The following is a 27,149-nucleotide window of genomic DNA, read 5'->3' as shown; positions in this document are numbered from 1 at the left end:
CCAAAAAACACACTAAACTGCCCTCTTGGCTGGTTAAAACATGATAAACTGCCCTCTTGGGTGGTAAAAACATGATAAACTGCGCTCTTGGCTGGTTAAAACATGATAAACTGCCTTCTTGGGTGGTAAAAACATTACTGTTGCAATGACTTTTATGTTGGGCCCTTTTTTGATCTATATTGAGCCAGAACTATATCTCACAGAACCAGTTTGGATTATCTGGTGCTGATATGGTGTTAAAATGCACTAGAATACAGGAAATGGCATCTACTTAATTGAAAATTCGCTCCGAATGCAATGATTTGGCTTCGGACTACGGTGGCTGATGCAACAATGTGACTGGCCATATCTGCAGACAGTGTTTAGTTTGTCCCTTCTGGGCTACTGTAACAGGACAACATGGTGACCTCCATATATGAGGACCCGCTCCTTTTGTAGATATAAACAGCTCATTGTAAGGTAACTAAAACACAATGATTCACATTTTCAGGTGATTATACAGTAAAGAAAACATACTTATTATATTATATCATATTCCATTTCTGCCAATATATACCTCCAAATTCTACACACTGGACCTTTAAGTTTATAAAGTTCATATTTTTGCACAAGGGCCTTTGATATTTGGGTAAAGACACTCATGACAAAATAATGTGTCAGATTAAGTAGCCTACAGGTGGTATTTCAATGTGTCAGATACATATTTCAACATCATTTAGGTAAATATACATTTCTGTAGGCAGAAATCCAAAGACTTGGATTGGGATCAGTGCCAGACAAAATTTGACCAGAACATCTATAATAACTAGGTACAGTTCACTTGTCAAGCCACATGCTGAGGTGGTGCACATGGTAACGAACAGCTTGGAAGGTCATATCTACTTATCATACTTCCAAACCCACTTCTACCTACAGTAGAAGAGTTAGTCCCAAGGCCAATTATCTAACCATTTTATTTTCTGGAATTAATGCAAAGAAAAGACTCGCTCAGGACTGGAACATCCCAGTGTTGGAGGGTACTTGGTCTGAATTTAGGCAAACAATAGAGGATCTTCTCTTTATTGGATTTGGGAAATTTTATGCTCCAGAAAGCCCAGTCAAATTTGTCATGCAAGATAGCCTCACTGTACATTTGCCAAATGCATCAGTTAGTTCTCATTCTCAAACATTTTCCCTTGAACAGCAGAGCATAGTAGGCATTGCTTGTTTCAGTCAATTTTTATTTCTTTAGGAAGCATCCCAAATGGGTTATGTTAAGTTAATTCGTCTTATAACTTGCTTCTATATGGATCATCAACTGCTGAGAAAGCTGTCATGTTGTTTTGGCTTTTTGCTCAAGCAATCCAATTGCCAGAAAAAAAACTGTCATTGTACTTTTCGCAAGACATAGATACGTTACATTTTCATAATATTATGTATCAAAAACATTGAAACTTTACATCTCAACAATGTTGTGGTTAACGTGTAGTGCAGTTTAGGTACAAAAACACTTGGTTATGGTTAGGAAAATATCATGTTTTGGCTTAAAATACCCAGTGTACCCAGAAAAAGCAGCAATGTCTCAGTAAAAAAAAAACACTTTCATGTCTAAAAACCCTCTGGAAACACAGTGAGTGGTTGCTTCAAACACCTGTTTTGTGTCTAAAAAAAATTGCAGTACTGAAAAAGCTGCAGGGAAAAAAGTGACAGGTCTGTTTGGATCACGAGAAACCCCAGATGATTTCTTCATTTGTGTAAACTGACATTTCCTGTAACCTCAGCCCATTTGAGATGGTAGCTGAGGCCCCTTTTGTTCTCAATGACAAAGACGGCATAGATGGACTCAGTTTCCTCCAGTTCTTTGATTTTCACACCTATGTGTGTGACCTTGCCTATGGAGCCATCCTTCAGTTACAATTGGTCCCTGTGGCATCTGGCCATGTGATGTCACCAGGCCAGTAAAGGCTTAGCTTGTCCCAGTCTTTATGCTCCTTCTCCAGGGACCCCAAGCAAGGTGGGACACTGCTGCAGAGTTCCTCCACTCTTCTCCACCTCCTTGTTGGATGAAGCAGCAAGCAGCAGCTCTCTACAAATGTGGCCTGCTCCAAGCAGGCACATAATTTTTCTTTGTGGCAAAAAAGATTAGACAAATTAGCACTAGCAGCTACAACAAAGTTTGCAAGCTAACCTCACAAGCAAAGAAGTAACAAAGCCAAGTTAGTGCCAAAATTCTAACACTGTAAGAATCAAGAGCAACCATATACCTCTAACCTGCACCAATGAAATACAACACAGCGGAGACTACACTGGAGTCACAATTTTTCCAGCCTTGCTCATCCATCAAGGACAACCGCTAGCTAACAAAAGCAGCGCATTACTGTTTCTCTTTTCCTTCTCTATTTATGGACTGGTATCGTGACAATTTGGGCTAGATAATGTGAACAGGAACTGTCTTGTAGTTGGCTTTGGCACAGCTAAGTTGATGTTGAGTTAATGCTTCAAACTGACCCGCGGTCTTGCATGCAACTAAACATCCTTTTACTATACCAACACCTTTTAAACCATCCAGAGACAGTGTTTTCAACAAACTCACAAATATAGCATTAGTTAGTTTGCTAGCTAGCTACAGCAGAAAAAAAAATGCTACCAACAGTTGGTCACTGGCTAGAAATAAGAAGCTGCTTTTGTTTGAAATCAAGAGCCCATTTTTTCAAAAATTTCTCAGAATTTCATGGCATATCTGCCACCATTATTATGTGCTGTTTTATAATGGAAAACCTGAAAGGCATAGCAACAATAACTAAGGGGATGTTGCCTAGTGATGGGTAGTTGACTTCCTGCGTCTGTTGCTAAAAGTGTGGCTTTTAATCTAATCTTAAACTGACAAAACATGCTACTTTTTTAAATTAACTTTCTGCAGTCATTAGTCATACTTAAGGCAATTGGTGTCAACATGAATTAAAGCAGGTCAAAGAATATAAGTATTCGTGCATACTCTAAAATCTGCACAAACTTTTAAAAAGGGTATGACTGCTGCAACAAAACTTCATTGTTTTCCACCAGATATTCTGTCACTGTGCCAGTAATCTAAGCAAACAAAACTTGATAACCTGCCCACAGTGTCAATAACCTGGAATTTGTCCAATATTTGTGCTTCATGAGGTCGCTTGTTTGCCATAGGCCAGGTTAGGCCTGATTGAACTGGCGAGGTTTGTCATTTGTCTGATGGAGTGAGGAGTGAGACAGTGAGATCCAGATCTATTTCTGGACAAAAAGTGTGCCAGGGAGCACACAAGGTGGCATTTGTCCCCTCGGTGTCTAACTGCCTTGTGTCTTGGCTGTACCTCTTATCAAGTATTTCATGAAAGATGTTATCAGCATTTGTATTTAGTATTAGAACTTTTGGCAATGTCTCCCTCAAGTTTTGATTCTGCCTTATACTCCAAAATCTATCCATCTTCCCTGTAACATCATACTTAATACTTCTGAGTCCTTCTCTTTGCAAATAAAGTTAAATTCACAAAGCTGAAGAGCCCGTGATTGCAGGTTTTTCATACTTTTAAATGCAATAGAAAGGTTGTTAAACAGAGAGAGATGAGATATATTGATCTGCAGGGCAATTCTGTAGCAGTGCATTTCTTAGGCAGATACGCTCATAGCGTTACGTAAAAACAGCCATAAAGAAAACAGTAAATCAGAAATAAGTGAAAACAGGACCGATAGATGAATAGAAAAACAGGAAAGGGAGATTCTGGAATGATGAAAAGAAGATGTCACTGAAACTTGACAATGCCAGGCAGGACAAACCTACTACAAGCCAACAGATACAGCAAGTAGACAACTGAAATAGGGAAAAGGAACCTCGCAGGTGAAAGATCTGCTCCAGATGGGGAAATTCATTCCAGGTCCTACTCTCGCTACGTCCTCCTACAGGGAGAGCCCCATCTGTGTTCACTCATAACAATGTACAGAATATAAATCCATACTCCTCCTGTGGCTCCCCCCTCTCCCTTCTGCTTACAGTATGATAAAGCAGCGCTCTCCATAGCAGAGTGCTTGTGTAGCACGGCTTGCTCTTGGCCCCAAGGCTGTCAGGCATTAGCTACGGTAACATGGATACTGACGGGAAGAGGAATTTATTGCTTCACATCGGTGCCTTTTGCCAGCTCCATATTCCCCACTGGTCATTTAATGGGAAATGGTGATGAAAATGGTGAATGACAGAAGTAAATACTCTTAGGTAGTTGACTTCAAATATTTATGTTAGAGGCCCCCCTACTGTTTTAGTGCGACTAAAGCCTAGTTTAACCATCTTAAGGAGAGAGATGGCACTGGCAGATTTGCTAGGACGTGTGCTAGCCTCTGAGAATCCTCATCATTATACATAAGCAAATCACATCAGCACAGTCACACCGTACACTTTAGGCTTATTATATAGGCGGATAGCTTAATTTTTGCAAAAATATAAGATGGAGCCTTAACTCCATGGTTAGGATTTCATTTTATCCATTGCAAGGATGCCATGAAACTAGACACATTTTTACATTACATTCTGTAGCCTCTGCTTTAGATCCAGAACCTGCCTTCTTCAGAGCAGCACCCCCCACCACCACCACTACCATTCGGTTCCTAGCAGGGAAGATAATGAGTGTAATTACTCAGGAAGCGTATGGAGTTCACCTCTTCAGTGAGGAGAAAATCAGTGGTGCTGTGTCAGTGGGAAAGTTCAATTCCCCACCGAGACAGGGCCACAGCCATCGTTGACTATTTTGCTGACCCACACCACAGGCAAGGCACTGAGTACCCACGGGGGGGTGTGACTATCATAACAGCAGACTATAGTTTATTAGGAGGGGAAAATTGAATGCCCAGCTGAATATAACCTGTCCTCACAGGTGCTTTGTCCCCTACTCCTCCACAATAACCACAGCACACTCTATATAAATGTGTGTTTTCCCAGACTGGAGAATCTGGATGAGTGACACAACCACAGTTGAACTGTGTAGTGATAAACCATTATTAAGCTTGGGCATTTTAATATGGTTTTTAACTAAACTCATTAAGGTCCAACAACCTACACATTTCAGCTTTAGAAAATGAGCACAAATGTATGACAAGTGTAATTATGAAAAAAAACAAACAGACATAGATTACATGTGTCGAAATGGCAGCGATGATTTCAGAGGAGCTTCCTGTCAATATAAGTTGCCTCAGATGCCAGCAAGAAAAATTGTGATGTTGTTGATTTGTGTTTGTTTTGTTATGAATCCTGACTGGTCTACATGGAAAAGAAGAGTACATTTATAAGGTATAAAGGTATATAAGAGAACTATCAACTTCTAGAAAACAAGACCTGCTTAGAAGAAATTGCCACCAAGGCAGCGGGATTTAATTTTTCACATTGAAACCCCTTGTTTTTTAACAGACTTAAACTGATTGTGGTTCCCCAAAGTAGAAATTTGAATTCATGCTCTGTAGTCGGTTAAACAAGAAAATTAAGAAATATTTCAGCATTTGAATGCTGTAAGTGTTAGACACCATCTGTGTTTAACACCTGGACCAGAAGGAGTCGAGAACATGAAATCAGGCAATATACTCTGTGTGTGTGCTGTCTAACCTTCTAAAACTCGAATAAGCCTTTCACAAGCCTAACACAGCTTGGTTTTCTATAGGTAATATCTCCAGTGACAAGCCAGAATTACCTTCTGCGTGTGGTTTGAGGACACTTTAGCCTTCCCTGTGTGGCACTGAGAGAATCCAGGAGGCTTTTATAGTAGAGACAGTTTCTGTTCATCAGAGGTTGAAAGGGAGGTAGATGCTGTAACCTCAGCTAACTGGCTTTATGCAGCCCGTGTAAGTGTACTTCAGTGTAGTATGTTATCGCTTATACCATATCATCGCTGATTAATGAGATTGAGTTTATTTAATACTTGCAGCAATCACAGCAGAAACTATGAGTGCATCCTTACTGAAGAGATGCTGTGTGCATTTACACATGAGGAAAAGCAGTAGAGCTTCATTGACTACTTAGGATTATTTTGTTTCCTCTGTCAGTTTTTAGTTCTGCTGCTTAAATATCTGGTGGTATTTGCAGTAGTGACATTACTGTGCCCATAGTAACGTTTGCAATCACTGAAAGCAGCCTCTGTAATCATTAGAATAAACTGTTAAATTAAGCACTTATACACAATAATAATAATAATGCTAATAATAATAACAATAATGGTTTATTCGGTTGAGTGAACCACTCCTCAAGTTGCATTTTAGGAATTGGGACATTCTTCAAGATGGAGTGCTGAGATCGATTTCCAGGTCACAAGCCAGAGGATTGAGAGTCGAGGAGTCGAAGAGGCACAAAATTGGAAAATGGGAAAGGCCTTATGTCACCAACCTCCCACCACCTACATGAGCTCAAATGAATTTTGATGTGCCACTTATTGGTCTGACCAGGCACTAACAATGACTGTGTTTGATGTTTCCCCAACACCTCCCTCACACTGTGACCATAACAGACACTTGGGTGGAAGGGAAGTATTGTGACAGGCTTGTGGAGCTGAGATGGAGCTGAGTGTGGGACTGATGCAGTCGTGTTCACATTCTTGGGATTCTGTGTGCTACAGCTGCAGTCTCAAATGGGGAGAGGTGTGCACTGTTTGGGTGGTTAAGCAGGGTGATTGGAATGCTGTCTTGGTCCCCCCGTCCAAAACCTGTTGAAACACATACTAAACTCATTTAATCTGTCCTTTTTTCCAACATCATTTGGCTTAAAACCCTATAACCAGTGATCCCTCTCGTCTTACTCAAAACATCCTTCACACTGTTTCAGTACTTAGTTTTGCAATCGTTTTGCTCAGATGTCTTTCCATTCCCAGTTCTCCACCTCTCCTCCCTCTGGAAAGACTTCACTTCATGCCTCCTTTTTTCCTGCTGTTTTTCTGTTAAGGATGTATTTAGTCTGTTGTTGTTTTTTTTAAATAATTTTAATAGTTTTTGGACAATAATGGATGTCTAAGGCACAAAAATAGTAATAATTGTTGGTTTTCATGTTTTCATTGGATTTGTTGACAATAAGAAAAACAGAGAATATCACCAGCCTTATCTTTTAGGGTCCCCCATGCTAACAAAGGAAATGTTCTTGTAACCTGACAACCTATAAATTTCTGAGTGCTCCTTTACTAGCAGGACCACACTTTTACAATTATGGTAGCAGAGGATTGTAGCTGTACAAAATGTATATTATTATGCACATAAAGTTCTCACTGCAAGGTGATAAAAACAATGTGTGCAAGACAGATGCCCCATAAACACCCAGGTATGATATGATTAGTGTGATTATGCTATTAACTAAAATTTAAGCAATTGTTATAACATTCAGTGGAATTCAAATAATGTACAGCAAACACACCGTGGACAATATAATCATATCTGGAAACACTGCTACACTGATAACTAGACTTCCTGCCAATCAGCACTTTTCAGCTATTTGGCAACGTAGTACTCTGATAACTGAGATAACAAGGCCATATGAGGATATATAGTATTTAACTGTATTTACATAGACACACTGATAAATTATACTGATAAAACAATTTGAGTTTATAGGGGGTTGACAAATGCTTATGATTGTCATGCAGATGATGTTTTTAATCAATGCAGTGATGAAAATAGCTTAATCAGTGTTGCCTTAATTGCTGATTGGGTAACTAGCACTTTATTACGGAGTGGGTTGGCAACACAAGCCAGCACCAGTATCTTCGGCTAATGTGGGGCATACAATTAAAGTGAAGAGGCTGCAATACTGAATTCGTAATCTCGTGGCTATATGGGATACATCATGCCAGGAAATATTGTACACAACAGCAACAATGAAGCGTTAATTCATGAGACATGTAGACATGAAGGTATAGCAGTTCAGTGTAGCTCCTTTTTTTTCTATTTTACTTCCAGTGGGTGGGTTTTATGTGCAACTGGACAGCCGTGCAGACCATTGGATTTACCCTAAGATGTAGCTACAGCTGCATCCTGAACAAGGTGGAGGGCCCATTCAATATTGTTTGGCAATCTCAGATTCCCCATGGATAGCAGGATTTAAATCTCTATCTCACCTCAGTCGGGGTCACTCCTTGGCACAAATTTTGGTTTTCTAGGAAAGCAAAAGCATGACCCGCCCTGCTCTGCCTTACTCTGCCTCTGATTGGCTTACCCTGGCAGTCTTTTTCACCTCCCCTGCTGTCTGGCAAGTAGTGCTAAAGATTTGTTGATCTTAGCAGCACTTTGGGGTGATCAGGTGTTCCCGAGTGTGAAAAATGAAGGTCCAAATGCAGGAAAAAAATATTACAATACTATATGTTTCAGGGCACAAGAGCACTGAAAAAATGAATTATAAAAATAATGCGTGCACTTTACCTGCAATACACTGACAAGATTTTTTTTGTCTGCTCCAAAAGCAAAGTCACGCTCTCTTTACACACACTGTTTATGTCCCTGCAATGTGTTTTTCCAGACTCAGTCACTACGGTTACATGATGGCTTCTCATTCGGAATGAAATAAATCTGAATGAAATCATTCGGAATTAAAGTTTTTCCAGGTAGTTTACATGGGAAATATTAATTCCGAATGAGGGTTTACATGGGAGATCAGTTCAATCGCCTTTATTCAGGTCTGCGCAAGGTTTGGGGCCGGGAAGGTTTCTGATTGGATAGGGGGCGGGGCGGATGTTACGTGTTTTACGTTTACTGGAAGAAAACACTGTAGTCCTCGCTCCGGATAACAAGATGCTTGACGACGCAGTTCTTAGTGCCTTTTTCGGGCGAGTTTTGCTTATATTCTTGAAGCAGCAGTAAGACAACAACCTTGTTCTGCTAATGCTTCATCTGTTGAGCAGGAGAAGGGAGGCAGAAGACCGTGCTGTGGCGAATGGAAACCGTGAGTGCAACGAGTCCGACTACTCTAGCTCAGCCCGTTGCTGTGCAGCCCGTTGCTATGCGCACTATTACGTCATCGCACCAGAAGGGCAAGGAAACGAGCATGCGCAGAAAGACCGGAATGAACTTAAAGAGGAATGAGTGTATACATGCACACAAAATTCTTTAATTCGGAATGACAAACGGAATAAACCACCCCCTTTAATCGGATTTAATTTTCAATCGGAATGACCGTTTTTCAATCGGAATGACCGTTTTTCAATCGGAATGGCCTTTCATTCCGATTAAAAGTGGAATTAAACTGTCCATGTAAACGTACTGACTGTCATGGTTAAAAGTAAATAGGATGAGCAGGGAGGTACATTCTTGTCCATGGGAACACATACACTATGGGCTTTTGGTCGTATTCCACAGTACATAGGATAATCCAGGGACCTCATAGTGAGCCATTTTCCTTGGAACTACTTTCTGACAGAAATATATGGCAGCAGTTTCAGAGGAAGACATTTCAAAAACTTTTCTGTACTGGTTGCCTACTCAGTAGCTTGGTTCCAGATCTCTTACTTGCTGTCCAAATCTCAGATTTGTTCAGAGATTCAAACAGGTCCCGAGTCGTGACTACTGACTGCCATTACCTCCAATTAGAGAAATAACTGACCAATCAGAGCTTAGCAGGCAGGATGAGGACAGGGGAGGTGATCTGCCTACATAGCAAACAAGCTACTTAGCTCCAAAATACAGATGTTGGTGTATTCTCTTGACTGGATGGTACTCATCATAGAGATACCCAAGCTTTTATTGGATAGGACAAACCCACATTTAAAACTTATGGGGCCGAAATAAACATATACTGAACTAAAATGGAAAAACTAATAAGAATTGCAGCCATCAAATTAAAAAAAAAATCCAGTGTGACTTAAAAGACTACAAAACAGCAAAGTGTTACACTGGCTAAATCCCAGGTTAGCATATCTAAAAAAGCTAAACCAAAGATATACTTTTGGAGTTCTTTGGTGGATTACACATGCTCAAACAAGGATGACACAGCAGAGAAATGAGCTGTGCCTCCCCTGCATTCTGTTTCCTTCCCCTAATCAGCATATATGCACAATGAGCCTCTAATTTAGAGGATGGACCAGCACATCAACATGGCCAAAAATAGGCTTATTTACAGATACTGTCTGGCAGTCCTGATGCTCACGATGAGCAACAGAGACACAGCGCCAGTCGTCTCATTCAAATGTCTCTTCTTGCTTTCTGTCTATTGCCCTGTCTTACCAAAAGTGCCTAGATGAGCAATCCAACAGAGCAGGCAGGTCACTGGACGCCACTACAGTCACAGCGTGTTTGGCAGTTGCTTAACCTACTCCAGACCAAAGAGAAGACTTTAGATGAGCAGCCACCAAACACTAACATATGTAGCCCAGTGGATATTGTGAGCTATTGATAATCAGTTCATAAATAGCTGATAGATAAATAAGTTAAATAAATAAGATTACATTACATTCAATAAATAAACTACAGTTCATTTCGTGGTGTTTTACAATGAATAAATATGTGTTAATGTGCACAAGTTAAAAGCTCTATCTAATCTCATATATGAGCATGGTTTACTTGACGTTTACATGGTACACTTGTTGCTAGACTTACAGTCTATCGTATTTGATGCAAAATGTCATTCATTCTTTTCTTGGATTGTTATTGGGCACGTTCGTAATATTTAGCCAACCTAAATCTATTCTGAGGTAGAGGGGCGGGACTAAGACCGAAGACGTTAGGTCGCGTGAGGTAAAACATCAGAATGCTTGAGGACACGGCTGAGGAAAGCTGCTTTCTGTGCTGTGAGTTGTATGTACAGTGACATCGGGATCAACAGCCAGTTATTCCATTGGATGTATGTTCTTATTGGATCTACCAGAGGTAACTACACTAAGCTACTAACCACTACCCAGGTAATTAGTACAAGCCTCCATAGCAGCTAGGTCCACATAACTTAAAATAGCTTCACAACCCAAAAGTTTTGCCAAACTTTACCATCTTCCTCAAATGAGGGTAGGTGCGGCAGCAGACCTGGCCTCACCTTTAACCATTTTAAGGTGTTATTGCTTGGGTGTCTCAGTGGCATCACTTGCACACACTGTCCTATGTGAAATTTTGATAGGATTTATGGGTATATCAGTCAATAAATCAGTCATCCATCTGGATGTGGAAGTCTGCATATCCCCATAGTGAGACACTGGAACAAATAGTTAAAGGGAACATAGGGTTACCTCAAAACATCCGTTCTCTGATAATATAAGTGAGTCCTCCTAACTGAAAGACAAAATATGCAGTGTTTCCATGCCCTCTAAAATGACACACAAGAATTTTCTAATCTGATGCCTCAAGCAGTCAGAGGAAATCTGGCAATTGTATGGTGAAGGTTTGGTGAGGGAAAGATCATGGTTTGCGTCAAAATAATTACTTATTCAAGGTTAAGGGAACTTTGTCATGATGGTTACAAAAATAAATGCTTGGTAAGGGTTTCAGGATCATGGTCATGGTTAAAAAAAGCAAAAAAAAACAGTTAAAGTAGGTTGGAAATGGGATGTGAGCAGTGGTCTTTCATGTAAAATTCTATTCCAGAAGAGGTGGGCAGCTTATCTTGAATTAGGCATGATGGTGTGACTCTGCCTTCATGTGAGTCCCACAACTGCAAGCCACTGCTGGCTGGAGTAGTGATGTACCCTTCCACTGTATTCTCTAGTCCTGATTCAACAGACTGTAGTGCATTATGCCAAAATCTTAAAAACAGACATTTTTTAAATAAAGCATTGTATGTTTTTCATATGTTAATAACATATCAATAATAACCATTCATTATCAAGGCAATTAAAAGATATAACTAATTGCTGCTTGCTCATAGTGATTCTAGCAATATCGTACACCCTTCATCCTTTTTTTATCAAAATTCAGGCTGTAAAGCAGTGGGCAGAGAAGCAAACTCAACAAGGCATATGACGATGTTGACGGAAGTGTTGCATAGACTTGATAATAAGATTTGCAAAGCGTGGTGCATCTTCAAAGATCTCAGAAAATCAGGGCACAAAAACATGCTGCACACTTAATCATCAGAGGGTGTTCTTCAGGCGGTGAAGGAATCAGGATTTTCATACTCACAATGATCAATAGCTCCAACAGGGATACTGTGGGATTTTTTTCACACTTGAAGTGAACATTTTGGGAATAACAACAGTCTTTTAGTGTATGTATAGTGTTAGTCCAACGGAAGTTCTGCACACAAAAAGCAAAATCCAGGCGTTTTAAAATTTTTTTCTCCTGCACAAAGTGTTTTCTCATTCACCACTTTGGAAACCCCGTGACCGAGAGCCATTGGTCACAGGGGGTTGTTTATACTCTGTACCATTTGGCAGGTGAGATTATAGCAGGGACTGATCGAGGCACACCATATTACCGTCTGTCTCAAGCCAAAAGACACGGTTAAGAGCCTCCGTGCAGGCACAGCTGGCCAGCTTTCATGTGCCTCTGGGCTTATGTAAATACCCTCTATGGGCTGAACATTGGTAAACAGCCTTATCACCTTCCCCACCAGGTTTGCACACAGCATGTCTCTTTCTTTTTTCACTTTTCCTCAATGGATGTTAGACAAGTGATCATGTTGGCCTTAGCCCACACAGATCCAAAGGGAAATTATGCAGGTAGAGGAGATGTTTTTTTTGTTTTGTTTTTTTTCCAGCTATGACTACTTGTAACAGTGAAGAAGACTTAAAGCACGAAAGTAATTCAGATTAACTTGGTACTACATGTGTTAAAGGTTATGTAATCTCTATAAGCAGAGGGCGACAGGGCAAAATTTTGGTATTGGAAGCATTCTGGTATCGGTTTGTAGTTCAAGCAGTACTGACCAATCATGTTTGAATGACAGGTAAACAGTCTGTGTGGAGAGGCAAAAGCCACTGGCCAAAATGCAATCTCGAATCGCACTGGCTATCGTCTGATGACGATTCAGCTTCAAATTAGCTTTTTTACAAATATATCTGCATCAATATGCAGATATTTGATTACAGAGATTAGCCACACACCACACCACACACTACACCAAATCAGCCTGAAAGTGGTTCAGAGGTTGAAAATTATTTGTGTCATAAATAAATTCAGTTAACAATAAAAACTGTCATGTATTATGTAGTAGATCAGTTTGTATCAACTGTGTAGATCTGAAAATCCTGAAATTGTCAGAGCAAGGATTCACTGTATTTGTCCAAATTATGCTAGAACATAAAGACTCTAGGGAAGGACAACTAGAGTTTACTGAATCTTGGCTATTACAGTATTTTGGTAGCTCGAGGCAGTGTATGTTAACAAGGAATGGTTTTGCAAAGAAACTACAGAAAGAAACAACTGCTTATACTGTAAATAAGACAACCTACAGTATTTTTTGTGTTTATGGCTGTATAAGTGTTGCTAACGTTTGTAGGAGGTTGTGATCAGTGCTTTGATGAGATCAGTTTGACATGCGCTTTGACAGCTGATAGTATGGTCTACGTTTAGCACCTGCCAAATTCAGGTTAATTGTTGGCAGTAGCAGATAAAATTGTCAACATCCACTACTTTGGCGGACAGGGAAAACGGGATTGGAGCAGAGGAGTAACTCATCCAACAAACACCGACTCCCGTCCCGTAAGATTCTAAAGCCAATCCCTGTTGTTTTTTCCTAAATCTAACAACCTCCTTTCGTTGCCTCAACCTAACTGCGTTTTTGTTGCCTGAACCCAACCATGTGTTTGTTTTTGAAGAAAAAGAACTTAAATCATGGTGTTGTACCAACGTAGTGCATTTAATTTGAAAGATTTCTAGAAGTGTATCTTGAAAGAAGACAATGCATGTAACACGCAGAACTTGACACCATGTCCCAGAACATCAACAACCAACGCACTCAGGGTACCTTGCACGTTGTATGTGAATGTGGAAAGTCCATGACCAAGCATGTCAATATGTGACGAGGTTAGAGTGAGAATGTGTTGGTAATTCACACATTGTGAATTTACCATGCATGTGATGTTTTTGTTTGTTTGTTTGTGTGTCTGTTTTTTATGTAAATTGGTCATTTGTGAGACATTGAGGCATTTCCAGCGGTGCTTGTGCCCCTAAATGTGGGTGTTCTTTTCATGAATTGTCGCTGCATTTCCTAGGGCTGTATGCTCCTGGTCGACTAGTCGATTATTTGGTCGCTATGCTCTCATCTGACCAAATTCTCATTAGTCGAATAATCGCCGTGTTACTTTCATAAAGAGAAAAGTGCAATATCAACAGCTTTCCAGGATTTATCAGTGATCGAATTGAGGGGGGGTGAGGGGGGATGTCATCCCCTTTGTTAGAAAATTGACCAAAAAGCATCCCCCTTGAATCTAGAATCTGCGTGTGCAGGCACGGATGTAATTTGAGGGGGGGACACAGGGGACATGTCCCCTGCACTTCCCATATCTGACGGCGCCCCAGACTAATGTCCAAGAACACAAAATTGAAGCCACAAAATATCTCCAATATGCTCATCCGTAGTGATCCAAATGTCCTGAAGTAGATCCACCATGATTATGTATTAGTCCAATCATCTGATTGGTCGAAGGACCAAACTGACCAGGTGATATCAACATCCGTGATCAACAACATAGACGCATTTATTTTTATCGCAAAACTAATACATAATCATGGTGGATTTACTGAACAGAGTTCCCGAAAAAACGCTGCACTTAACAGCGTATTTATCTTTATTTTCGGCCATGATAATTATTCTTTTCTTACCAGTTGGTCTTTGGCTGCTCGAAGAAATCTGCACTGACTGAAACACTGCATTTAACGGCTGGATTAAAAAACCTTCTGTAAAGGATAAAATTGCCCAGATTGCCCACCATAGATCGCCCAAAGGGTAAGTTTCTGATTGTAATTTCTCCCCATTATGTTCCGTTGTGTGTGTTTAGAGATGTTAAAACAACATATTAATGCAACTGCTATGTTTCCTGCCTTTTTTGGATAAGCGGGGAACATAGAACCTTTTTTTTAGTAAGAGGGAAACATAGAACATTTTTTTAGTAAGAGGGAAACATAGAACATTTTTTTGGTAAGAGGGAAACATAGAACCTTTTTTGTGAAAGCGGGGAACATAGAACCTGGGGAACATAGGGATGACCCCTTATCTTACATGGTATGTATTTTTTCTCCTTTTGTCCTCGGTGAACTAATGTATTCACTATCATGTTTTTCCTTTTCTCCTTTCTTCTAATGTTTTTTTTTTCTTTTTTTTTTCTTACTACTCTGTAAGATCAACCTGCCAAGGGACTACGGATGAAAATTAGCCTGGGGCTATAATCCGGCATATTTACATATAAATGTTCATTAATGTGCACTGTATATTGCTTTATAAATAAAAAAAATTGATTGACTGTCCCTTCTAACTTAAATAAATAAATAAAATAAAATAAATCTAGGATTCTCTCTTTGTTTAANCGGATGAAAATTAGCCTGGGGCTATAATCCGGCATATTTACATATAAATGTTCATTAATGTGCACTGTCCCTTCTAACTTAAATAAATAAATAAAATAAAATAAATCTAGGATTCTCTCTTTGTTTAATAAAGCAGTTGCTCATGAAATGTTTCCCAACTCAACTGTACACTAGTGTTACTTGCCCTGAGTGTGACCCTAATACAAAGAGGCGTTAATTAAGCCAATCTACAAGTTAATGAATGACCACTGCATTCATGACTTTGATTATCGATCATCTGCTCTGAATTGTAGCATTGTCATCATTAGGCAAGGCAGTAATTTATTCCATTACACACTGCAATGTCATTACACATCCACACTGTGTGACTAACAGGAAAATTAGCATTCTTGAAGCTTAAACACATGCCTCTCTCTACTGATCAGCAAATGTTTGCCAATTACTAAACCTGTCTCTTTCATGCTATGTCTCTGTCATTAACCATATAAACTGCACAGACAGGCCTTTCATAGAACAGAGGAATCCGAAGCCCATTAACACTGTAATCACTGTTTAAACGTCCCCAGTGTAAGTCGTGAGAAATCTTTATTTTGTATTGGATAGCCAGGCTGAATGATCAGGATTTACTGTATAGGAAACTATAAATACAGACCTTTGATACATGTCAGGGCCAATTATCTGTATATCAACAGCCAATATTATGAACACTACAAGCTGATAATGAATGGAAATGACCAATATGCCTCAATCCATCCAGTTTTGGAAATCAATAACATGAATCACTACTACAGTAGTAAGTCATAAATGCGTGTGCCCACCATCTGCAGCTGTTGTGTACATACTTGCTGTAGTCTATGCACAAGTTGCCATTGCTCTCAGACACTGTGCACTGTGGACAAAAAAACAGAAAGACAATCATAGAGGAAGAAAGCAGGAGAAGCTGAAACTTTAATAGTGGCTGCATGTTACTCTTATGTGTTTTGGAAGCAGGCAGTGAAAGAAATGACTGGGTCAGGGGTACCGCCGACCAAAGAGTAACGAGTGTAAGAAATGTTGCCAAAACACTTCTGAGAAAAAAGTATTGCTCCGGATATCTCTTGTTGAAAGCAACCCTATACTTGATTCAACTGCATTGTGCTGTAGTCATATATCCAAGTTACCTAGTGACTGTTTTCACATTCTCCATTTGTTTTGTGATACGAGTAAAGGTAGGAAGGTGCTGCATTTGTGGTGTGTCACTCGCTGTGCTTGAGCAAGGATTGGAAGCATACAAGAAAGTCCGCTTCATAGGAGAAAGGACTTTTGTGCTTACAAAATCTACTCATGTGCATCAGTGAAGCTCTATGGTGCCTCAAACTAGTGTTTGGAGGGTTACTTTAAAAATGTATTCCACTAAAGATGACTTATAGTATGCCCTAAAATGTAATTTCTACCATATTCTTTTAGAGTATTCTCATTACTCAAATTGATTTATGTGTTCTTAATATTTTTGGTTTACTTTTGGAATACTTTACAATCATCTTGCAGAGCTCATTTGTCTGGGTCTTACTTTTCTATGCCAAAAACACACTGACACTCAAACTGACGCATGCATTCAGTTAGGACACGGTGTTAAAGCTAATAAAACAAAGACAAAAAAAGTAATCCTTACAAGTCTTTTTAAAAGACAGTAACTATATTCAGTATACCGACAATTTAAACTGTAACAGAGTACAGTTACGTGTATGTTGTATTTAAAACACCTAATGTTGTTACTTATATTATTTTACTTCTCAACCCTGCATGAAACAAACAGCATTTCCCCATTAGGTGTATGAAAACAGACACTTAACTCTTAATGAAATATTGACATTAAAGCTTTTTACAATGCTTACAACCAGGCCGTCTCTTGAGAACAGTTTGACTGTGGTTCAGTACATGGATTCTCATGTGTGACTGATTCCTGTCTGGTCCTGTCTGCATGGTTTCTTCGGCTCCCTTGAGCAATCACAGGAAAATGAAAATACGCATGAAGCGCCATTATGTATATATCTTATCTATATGGCACCAGTTGGATTTTGTTTGTGCTAGCACCTGTTTGGTACTTTTGTGGCGTCTAACAACCTGCATTTGCCAAGGTGTATGAAAGAGGCCCATCTGAGGCAGTTTGTATGCAGATCAGATGGTGCAGGAAATTTTCTGTCATATTGGGCGTAAACTGCTCGCATTTTAGCTGATTTTTTTTTTTTTTTTAAATAAAGCATCAGGAAGAAAAATTGACTTGGGTGTTGAAATTATTTGTGCTTGTGGACCAAGACAAATCACTGGTTTCTGAAACAGAAAGGAACAGAGATACATATACAGTACAGACTGATAAAGTATTTCATCCCCATTAGTGATGTGAGAATATATGCAGCTTTCATGCGACAGATTTGTTTTCTCACAAAAACTGTAATGTATGTGTGAATAAATCAGGAATGTGTTGTTTTCATGACAATCATTTTCTTCCTCTAACTGCAGGATCAGATGATTCTATGAGGCTTTTTTCCCTTCACACTCTTCTCAGATGATATAGTACGAAGCAGATGAAGGCAGATGCACACATCTCTCTTCTGTCAATCCCAATACATTATGATTAAATTACTTGAAGGTTACGGTAATATATTTTTCCACTCTTCTGACCCAGCTTGAAATTTTATGACCATGTTATGATGAAATGTATATATCTGTCTCTGATTTGTCAGCTATCATTTTTCATAACTATTTATTTATTTGTTCTTATTTATTTAAACATGTCCTATAAAAAGCACCAGTCCGAGCTCATTTTAACTGGACTTGACAGTCCACTACTTCTAGGCAGGTACTGGAGAACAAATATTTATCAAAATGAATAAGGAAGGCTAAATAGCTAGAAAATAGTGCAAAAAAATAAATAAATAAAGATAAAATTATGCCTGACTTGTTAGTAACAAACTAGGATAGAAATACTTATGCTTATATCTTTAATATCTCTCTTTCACAGTTGCCTTCTCACGAATATGGTCCAACAGCAAAGATATCTCCAAATGAAAAAAGCTGACTGTACTGACTGACTGAACTCCTATTGTGCTATTCTGGCAAACACTCACATTAAGATATAATCATTCCATCAAGTATGAGCTGCTAAAGTACAAAGGACAATTAGGGCCATACTAAAGGATAGAAGAGATTTTGAAAATAAAGTCATAATACTTTGAGAATAAAGTTGTTATAATTTGAGTTTAGACTCATACATTTACAAGAAAAAAGTCAAAATATTACAAAATTTAAAAAAAGGTGTAATATTATGCGATTATGAGATTAAGCTCATAATTTTATGAGAAAAAAAGTCACGGATAAAGACCAGAAAGTCAGGTAACATGGTATAAAAAGCGACAAAGTAACAATGTGATCAACACACATAGGTTGCCAGCAGGATTTCCAGTAAAACATATACAATGTCATGTAATGCATTACTCTCATAATACTGTCACTTTATGCTCCAAATCTAATATTTATTTATTTATCCTTAACATGGCCTTATTCCTCCTTCGTAGCCAAGATCAGCTGTGATTGTTCTATGATGGCGAGCATGTTTTAAAATGTAATCAATTTTTGAGTTTTAGGTTATTATACTTTGTAAGCTGCACACTGTCTCATTTCAAAGGGTATTACTTGGGTCTCCAATGCTACATAAAGAGATACCTTGCTAAAGGCTTGTCATCTTTTCAGCTCTGATGTCTTCAGAAACATAGTTTAGTGTACTGTTTGGCTGAAATATGAGAATTTGGGAACAGGAAGTGGGTGAGATACTGTTTCCTGTATTGTAAGAGTGGAGGCTGACAAAACTAAGATCATATGGTAATAGTAAGACGTGTTGATCGAATAGAAACCAAAGTTCTGTTAGGCGTTTCTCGGTTCCATGTTTTCAGAAATGTATTTTAGCTCATTGTTGAACTGTAATTTGAGATTGTTTGTTAACAGCCAGCCACCTTTCCTGTGTCAACATGGACAAAGTCATTTTATGTCACCTGCCAGCAGGAGTGTTCATTAGTCTGGTGTGGCACAGTACACTCTGATGTGTAATTTTTCTATACAAAAGCGAACACCTCAGCTGTTTTCTCTGGTCATGTAGCACAAATTTCAAAAATATTTGTGTCTTTAAACTGCATAAACAGCCCAGTTTTATGAAAAGAGCATCTTTCCAGCAGTGCAATACGTCTTATAGGCTGTTGTCATTAAGGTTCTTTTTAAACTGTACTAGTTGTATTGTTTATAAAGACTCACAAAGTCTGTAGCACTTATTTAATATGTATTAGTATAGATACACACATCACGCTTCATACCTGATTTGTATTTTGTCTATATGTCCAAAAGTGGGGAAGGCATTTTCAGATCGTTTCCCCTCTCTGTCAGAGTTGACAGCATGTCAGTCAAAATGCAATGTCTCCCTGATGTGTGAAAAGTAGGAAGGTCAAGAAAGAGATTGATGGAGATCAATTTTCATTTCTCAATCGCTACTCTCCACAGATACAGAATAGACATAAAAGGACTTGCATTTGATGAAAAACCTCTCCAAAGAGGTTAATCACAGACTGAACTCATCTAATAGGAGAAAGTTGTTTGTCTGATATTGACCCACTAACACAGTCCTTAGCAGCCAATAAGTGCTGCTTAATTTTGGCTGTTTAATAGCATAGAGTGTTTCATAGAAACACATGAAATGCCCTTGTCATTTATGACTTACCAATAGCTTAATGATGACTGTCACTGTCTGTTTGTCAGACTGACTGTCTTGTGTAGGATGTGTGGTGCTAGCAAGTTATAACAGACTACTGTTTAGCGATTGCAAAACTGACTAACTTATTCAGAAGTCTGCAGCCACATGTATAATAATTCACAGAGTATTCAGGTGTAGTATTGCATATTTCATGTGCAGCGTTACATCATCCACACCTTCACACAGAGCTTGTTAAATTTTACTTTCTAATTTTAGAACTCATGTACAGCCACACTCACTAGCCCCGCACATGGCTCTAATGCAGCAGCTTAGATTGTAATTATTCACATGGAAAGGTTATTGGACTGGCTTCTGTGAATAGCAGGCGTCTTGCTCGGACTACGAATGTAAATCGCACATCGCCAAACATGTCGAATTAAAATATGATATTGGTTTGGGGATTTCACAGGATGGTGCCCTTGTAATCTAAGTCTGCCTGAGGGTTTCCTATCAATCTCCGTGTTGAATTAATGTATGGCAAGATGAGGATAGTAATGACTTTTCTGTGTAATCTGGGATATTGCCTCTGCGCAGGTTTCATATTAAATACCACAGCATTTTCATTGTTCTTGTTGGATGTTCAGATGGAGAGTTAATGCAACGATCTAGACGGGCAAAAAAGTATTTCAGCGTCTGAAGTGAGATTCAAATAAGTTCTGCACATTCACTTTATTTTCAAAGTGAAGTTTTCTCCTAAAGTTATGAAAACATTGAAATTGTGAGAAAGTAATTTGGAAGTGTTACGGTCTATCTGTGTGTGTGTGTGTGTGTGTGTGTTTGTGTGTGTGTGTTTGTAGGTGTGTTTTATCAGTGTGATGGACCTGCTTCCTTCCCGTTAGCGAGTTGCGTTCTCAATCACAATCCTACCAGGGACAATCCCCTTCCTGAAAAATTGCATTTTTTGAAGGATTGCTACAACCTGCAACGGAAACAGACTTCAACCCAATCGCCATAAATTTAACATTTCTGTAAACCACGGATACATTAGATTTGCACGTTGTTATGTAGTGGACACATGTGGTTAGGTTCAGGCAGAAAAAAAACTTATGTTTAGGAAAAGCAGGAAAGCAACATTCTCTCTGTTAAAAAAAACAACAATTTTCATGGTACTATACCTGCTGGAACCATAATGACAGGTTGCTACAAGACACCCACATTTGGTGCCTAACAAGCTGCTTGAAACACAGCAATGACTCATTTGTCTTGAGCAGTGGTCTGCAGTGGTCTGCAACTTGGCAGGCATCTTGCCCACATGCCACGCCACTCACCATCCCCTCTTCCTCCTGATGACAAAATCAGCTTATATACTATGTCACTTTAGAAACGTTGATGTGGTACAGATGAAATGTGCCAGTGTAACATATTCATTGTTTGCATGAATGTACAATGCCAGTGCTTCTTCTAGTGACCTGGCTGCATGCAAAGAGTCACTCGGCTCATTTTCAGCAGCCTTGCTAGTGTGTCTTTTTGTAGTATAAAGAGGTAATCAGTGAAGAAGTGGATAACAGAACTGTCCTTAAGATTTTAGCAAAACACTCAAAAGAAATGTGGCAATCAAATTTACAAACTCTATTGCGATTTTCCCTTTGCTTGTGTTTATCACATCTATTTAGCTTTAGCAATCTGTCCTTCCTGCTATGAAAATGCAGGACTGCAGCACTGAGTTGAAATCCATCTCAGAAAATGTGATCAGTGATGAGATGTAAGACACGGCATCATGAAATCTAATCCGTACAAAGTGCTACACTTTGCATTTTAGTTATCATTTTAGATTTTTTTTTTTCTTTTTCTTTTTTTTGAAAATTGGAAAACACTGTTTATTTCTGGTAATGGAGAGTCATTTATGTTCCTCATATCAATCACACACACATTCTCTCACTAACATGTTTACTGCTTATCAGCATCACCATTAAAATCTCATTTTCAAAGCTCTAACAATCTGCTAATCATACGAACGCTGATTGGATACCACATCATCAGCACCTCAAGAATTGCCCGACGTTTATACCTCGACATGTTCAATCACATTATCTTAACGTTCTCACATTGTGCAAATGGATGTATCATAGTTGTGTTTTTCGAACACTTAAACTGTTGTTGAGCTCAAGTGGTTATGTAAGCATATTTACCTGCATGACAGACAAATCTCATGCATATTCAGGACTTATGCAGAGGTTCGCAAGAGTAAATATGAAAGGGGGAAAAAAGCAGATTAAGAGAAGAGTAATGGTTGGTAGCACTTTGCAAAGCTTCCCTAACATTGTCTTCTTTTATTATGGAAGGCATAGCTTGATTAAAAAAAACCCTTTCTACCTCAGCACCATTTTTTGTTTTGTTTTTTTTCCGACAAGAACCTTTTAAACCTCTTTCTTGACAACTACAAAGCACAAAACTGCATAAATGAAGTGTTTTAGAGACCCTCTGTGCAACTGTTGCAACCATTAAAGTATTATTTCCACATCATGTTAAATCTATCCGTCAGCTTGCCTTGCCTAATAAATAAATAAATACCTGTTGTGGCTCTGTAAAATAAAGCTCTCAGCTTTACGAAAGCAGAAAAATAAACAGTATCTCCTCTCTCCTTTTGCAGCTTTATTTGCCCATCTTGATTGAGTAAAGTGCACTTCTAAGCTGTCTGGAGTGGATGTGCCACCTGCTGCAGCCTCCAGTTTGTCTCTGTCTTTGTGGCTATATTGAATTTACGAGTTTAGTATGAATCAAAAAGGTTCTGGCACAAGAGCTTTACAAAAGTCCTGGACAGGCCAATACTCTTCTTCTACACCAAGGGATGAGCATTTGTAATGCAGCAGCTGTTTGAACAACGTTAAATGCTTGAAATGGAACCACTGGCAGCACTGATGAAAATTTTATTGGATATGTTATGGCTGTAACTGCCTGCTTATGGATTAAGGAGAATATTCGATGTGTCAAGCCACTGGCTATTGTTTAAAGCTCCTAAAAGTATCACCTCTCTTTCTTTGTGGTGGGAACTTCGAATTTGCAGATCTCAGAAAGCCAGTCTTTTTAAATGAAATTGAACAGCGAGTGAAACAACGGCTTTACCAACAGCTTATTGACTAAAGCCGTTTTTTATGAAGTCTGATAAAATCATAAAACCGATAGATCAGTTCCTCACGCAAGAGGTGGCTTATCAAGACTCCCTCATTACTTGAATGCATGAAGAGAGCATTGGTGAAAACATAGGTGGGAGTTAGAGGGCCTGTCTCAAGATACCCCCACAGCAACTCTCATTATACGCTTATGAGCTCCCAGCCTACTGGGAGACATGTATGTTGCTCTTTGAAGCTACTAGCGACACCTTCAAAGCTATGGCTCCTCTTTGAAGATTTCCCTGCTGTTTTCCTCCTCCAGATGACATCTCTTTATTCAGATGAGGAATTAAACTATGTTATTGCACATGTATATCACAGGATTGTAGTAGCCATTTGATAGTTGGTCTTAACATTTCACACTTGATGCTTGAAGAAATGTCAAGTATTAGATGCATTTGAAGGATCGTGAACTCTTATCACTCAGTGTCTCTATGATAGCTTCTTGCAGTCAGGAGTAGAATACATGATAAGACAATATTACACGTAAATAGGTATGTTTTGACTCGTTCAGTCTTTAACCGCTGAAAACACACACTGGAGTAGCCATGGTTTAATCTACTGCTGAAGGGCATCTCAGCTCTCAAGACATGAGCTCACTTGCTTAATCATTACCACCCTAAGGGCAATGTCAGTCTGTTGGTCCACTATTTTGGTCCAGACTGAGATACCCTAACAACTGTTGAACAACTTAACGTTCAGTTTGTACCTAGATTTATATGCTGTGTTCCAAATACCTCAGAAGTCAGAGGTTAGAGCTGGGAATGATGTCACACTGGAGTTGATCATGTTCAACACTGGTGTGACATGATTTTGAAGTCTGAGTTAATAAGGTTCTTCCAACTTTCTGATACAAAAATCCAACTTCAGGGGGTGGTCTAGTTGGAATTTCCTACTAGGTGCTAGGCGTATTGTTGTGAAGATAGAATACAAATAATAGCGTTTTGCTCTCTGTGGACTCCTAACAGGTACGTGTGTATGTGCCGTACTTCCATTACCATGTTCTGTAAATGTATTGTTTAATCCAGCGTCTCTGTGATGCAGAATAACTGTTATTCATTGTTTCTGCGTTTTGCTCTCTGTGGACTCGTAACAGGAATAAACCTGAGTTCGACAAGATATGCCAGTGTCCAGTGACCGATTGTGCACCAGAACACAACGCAGTGCGTCGGTATATGCAGGCAGTTCCTGCTACACTGGCAGGAGTGGGAGATGTGTGGACAGGTGACGGGCTGGCAGGACGGTGTGGTGGTGAGGTGGGGTTAGTGGAAATTTACTGGGTTAACGGAGACAGTGGCATGTATGGCAGGTCGACAGTGCCCACTGTGACAATCCTTCGGTTAATGACCAAACACCTACTAACCTAATGACACTCCTCTTAGCCTCAGGTGTAGTTTATGTTTACAGCTAATTGGCAAATCATAACATGCTAAGCTAAGATGTATTAGCTTTCAGAAGCACTGTGTCTTAGTACAGTCTTGGAGAGCATCGGGCATGGCTATAGAATCTTACTGTTCTTATTAAAATGCACCCCTGCTGCTAACTCAGTATGTTTTCTTTCTTTCTTTCTTTTTTCAGAAAAAATAAAACATCAAAAGGAAATCCCAAATGAGTCTGTTTTTATTCTCCATGTCCTTGCCCTTCAACAGGACTCACACTTCCCCAGGATAATTTCATACAGTATGCAAGGACAGAGCTAAATGGTCACACTGTATTCACTACCCTGCAGCAGATGCAACACCCTTCACCTTTTGACCCCTTTTGAATAGAAATACACACAATGTTACTGTAATTACATGAATTGAGAAATAGTCATTTGGTCCTTAAATCTGTTACCAGGCCATGACTCCATTATCCTAGGAGTGGGGGTACTTAATTGTTATTGCTTTGGTGTTTTGCATTCCCATTATGCCTGGTTTCTTTGCTGCTTATCTCTTAATTGTGCTTTTGATGTTAATCAGATTGGAAATTTTCATTTGCTGCGGTGCCGGGACGGACGTCCATTGATTGGTGGTCCTTCAGTTGTCACCCAGCCCGTACTAGTGAATCTTCAAAATTGTATCTTTAATGCAATCTTGCTCAGAGTGATGTGGTTATGCATTTAAATGAAAAACACAGCAAACAAGAATTCACAGGCAAACCGTAGAGTGCAGTTTGTAGCTTATGAGCTTAACTGCACTGTATATGCAAATATGATCAACACCAGGTTATTTGAATTGTAGCTCTACTGCAATCTGAACACCAACTGTGAGGAAGATAAAAGATGTTCTCAGAGCAAATAAGTACTGTACGTGATATGAAGGCGTCTTCTTCTTCTCATAAAAAAAAACAGCATGAATGTACTGTAGTTTTTATCAAATCATCTTTCTAATCACGTTATGCTCATGAAGGTGAGGCATTCATTTTTCAGCTCCCAACATCTGCTGTTTATAACACTGCTCAATAAATAATAATAAACTATTATAGAATTTTGAACATCATTAAGTTAATTGTTTTGTTATTAAATATGCATCATTAAGTTAATAGTTGTCTTACTAATTTATGCTCAGATTCTCTTGTTACTCGCAAGTCTTCTAAAGTTGTTTATACCATGTGTGGATTTCTTTCTTTTTTGGGTTGTTTTATATTTTTGAAGGGGACACAACCCTTTCTTTGAAAAATTAGTATTTAGCGTGTTTCTCTATTGATCATTATCAGTCTTTTACACCAATATTTGTACATCGTAATGTTGTAAACAAATCAACCTTTGATGGCATTAAAACATAAAAACATGTGTTGTAGCTGTAGTGCAGCAGTGTTTTGATCTGTGCAGAGACAGAGTCAGTCATTCTAATTTTACAAGGTCACAGTAAAACACTTGGGGGGACATGGTGGCCAACTGGTTCAGACCCATAACACATAGCAGCAGGTGTGATACTTGCACTCGTCGCTGCAGTGTTTCACATAGATGGGGTTGCACTACCATGCAGTTTATCTAATGTACAAAAGGGATTGTACTAGATTGTAAAAATGTTTATTTTTACAGTAAAGGTGGGTATTTTAGCACATATAGGTAGAGAAAATACAAAGGGAAAAAATTAAAAGTTGTAACATTGTGCAGAAGAGGTTAGAAGCCAAAAATGACTTATGAAGATACCTCCCCTATTAAATAACAACAATTATACAACAGTTAGTTCCGGCCCTGCAATCTGATTGGTCGAGAGACAGTAAAACCGTGATGATATTGGAGTACAACATCACGGTTATTTCACTGTGTATGTATCACTCCGCCTCACAGCTGATTGCAATCAACAATCAAATCAAACTGACGGTTAGTGTCAGTTAGGTCAGCAGTTGCGTTGTAGGCTAATTAATTCATCCACTGTCAAACAGCCAAAAATATGGATTTATTTCCTAAAATAAGTTTTGAATTGAACTATGAATGGTCATCAGAGGAAGATGAGGGAGAGGAGAAGCTGAATCCATCTGAGCACACATCCAGGTTTGTCAGTGTTTCATCAGCGGAGCTCAATGACTTGGAGAAAAGCAACCTACTGTCAGATCAGAAGGCAGAGTCGGCTGTGCCTGTGAAGCCACAGTCCACCATGCAGTCACCAGAGACTTATTTCACCGGCTGCACAATTAATGGAAATGTGCAGATAAATGTGTATAAAGAGTAAGTGCCTGGCGCACCATGTCTGACAAATAAAATGCTTAAATTATCTATTTTGTCCTCATTTTTCAACATTTCTTAATCAGCCTTGCTTATTTAACTGTTGAACTGTTGTATAAAAGCAATATCACACTCGAGCTCGTGATGTTGTACTGTGATATCGTCACGGCTGTGATTCGGTCGTAGGCATGAGGCCGCCGTG

The sequence above is a fragment of the Epinephelus moara genome, chromosome 7 (assembly GCF_006386435.1).
Source record: "Epinephelus moara isolate mb chromosome 7, YSFRI_EMoa_1.0, whole genome shotgun sequence".
Lineage (NCBI taxonomy): Eukaryota > Metazoa > Chordata > Actinopteri > Perciformes > Serranidae > Epinephelus > Epinephelus moara.
The sequence above is the reverse complement of the archived record's forward strand: the minus strand, read 5'-3'. Positions refer to the sequence as shown.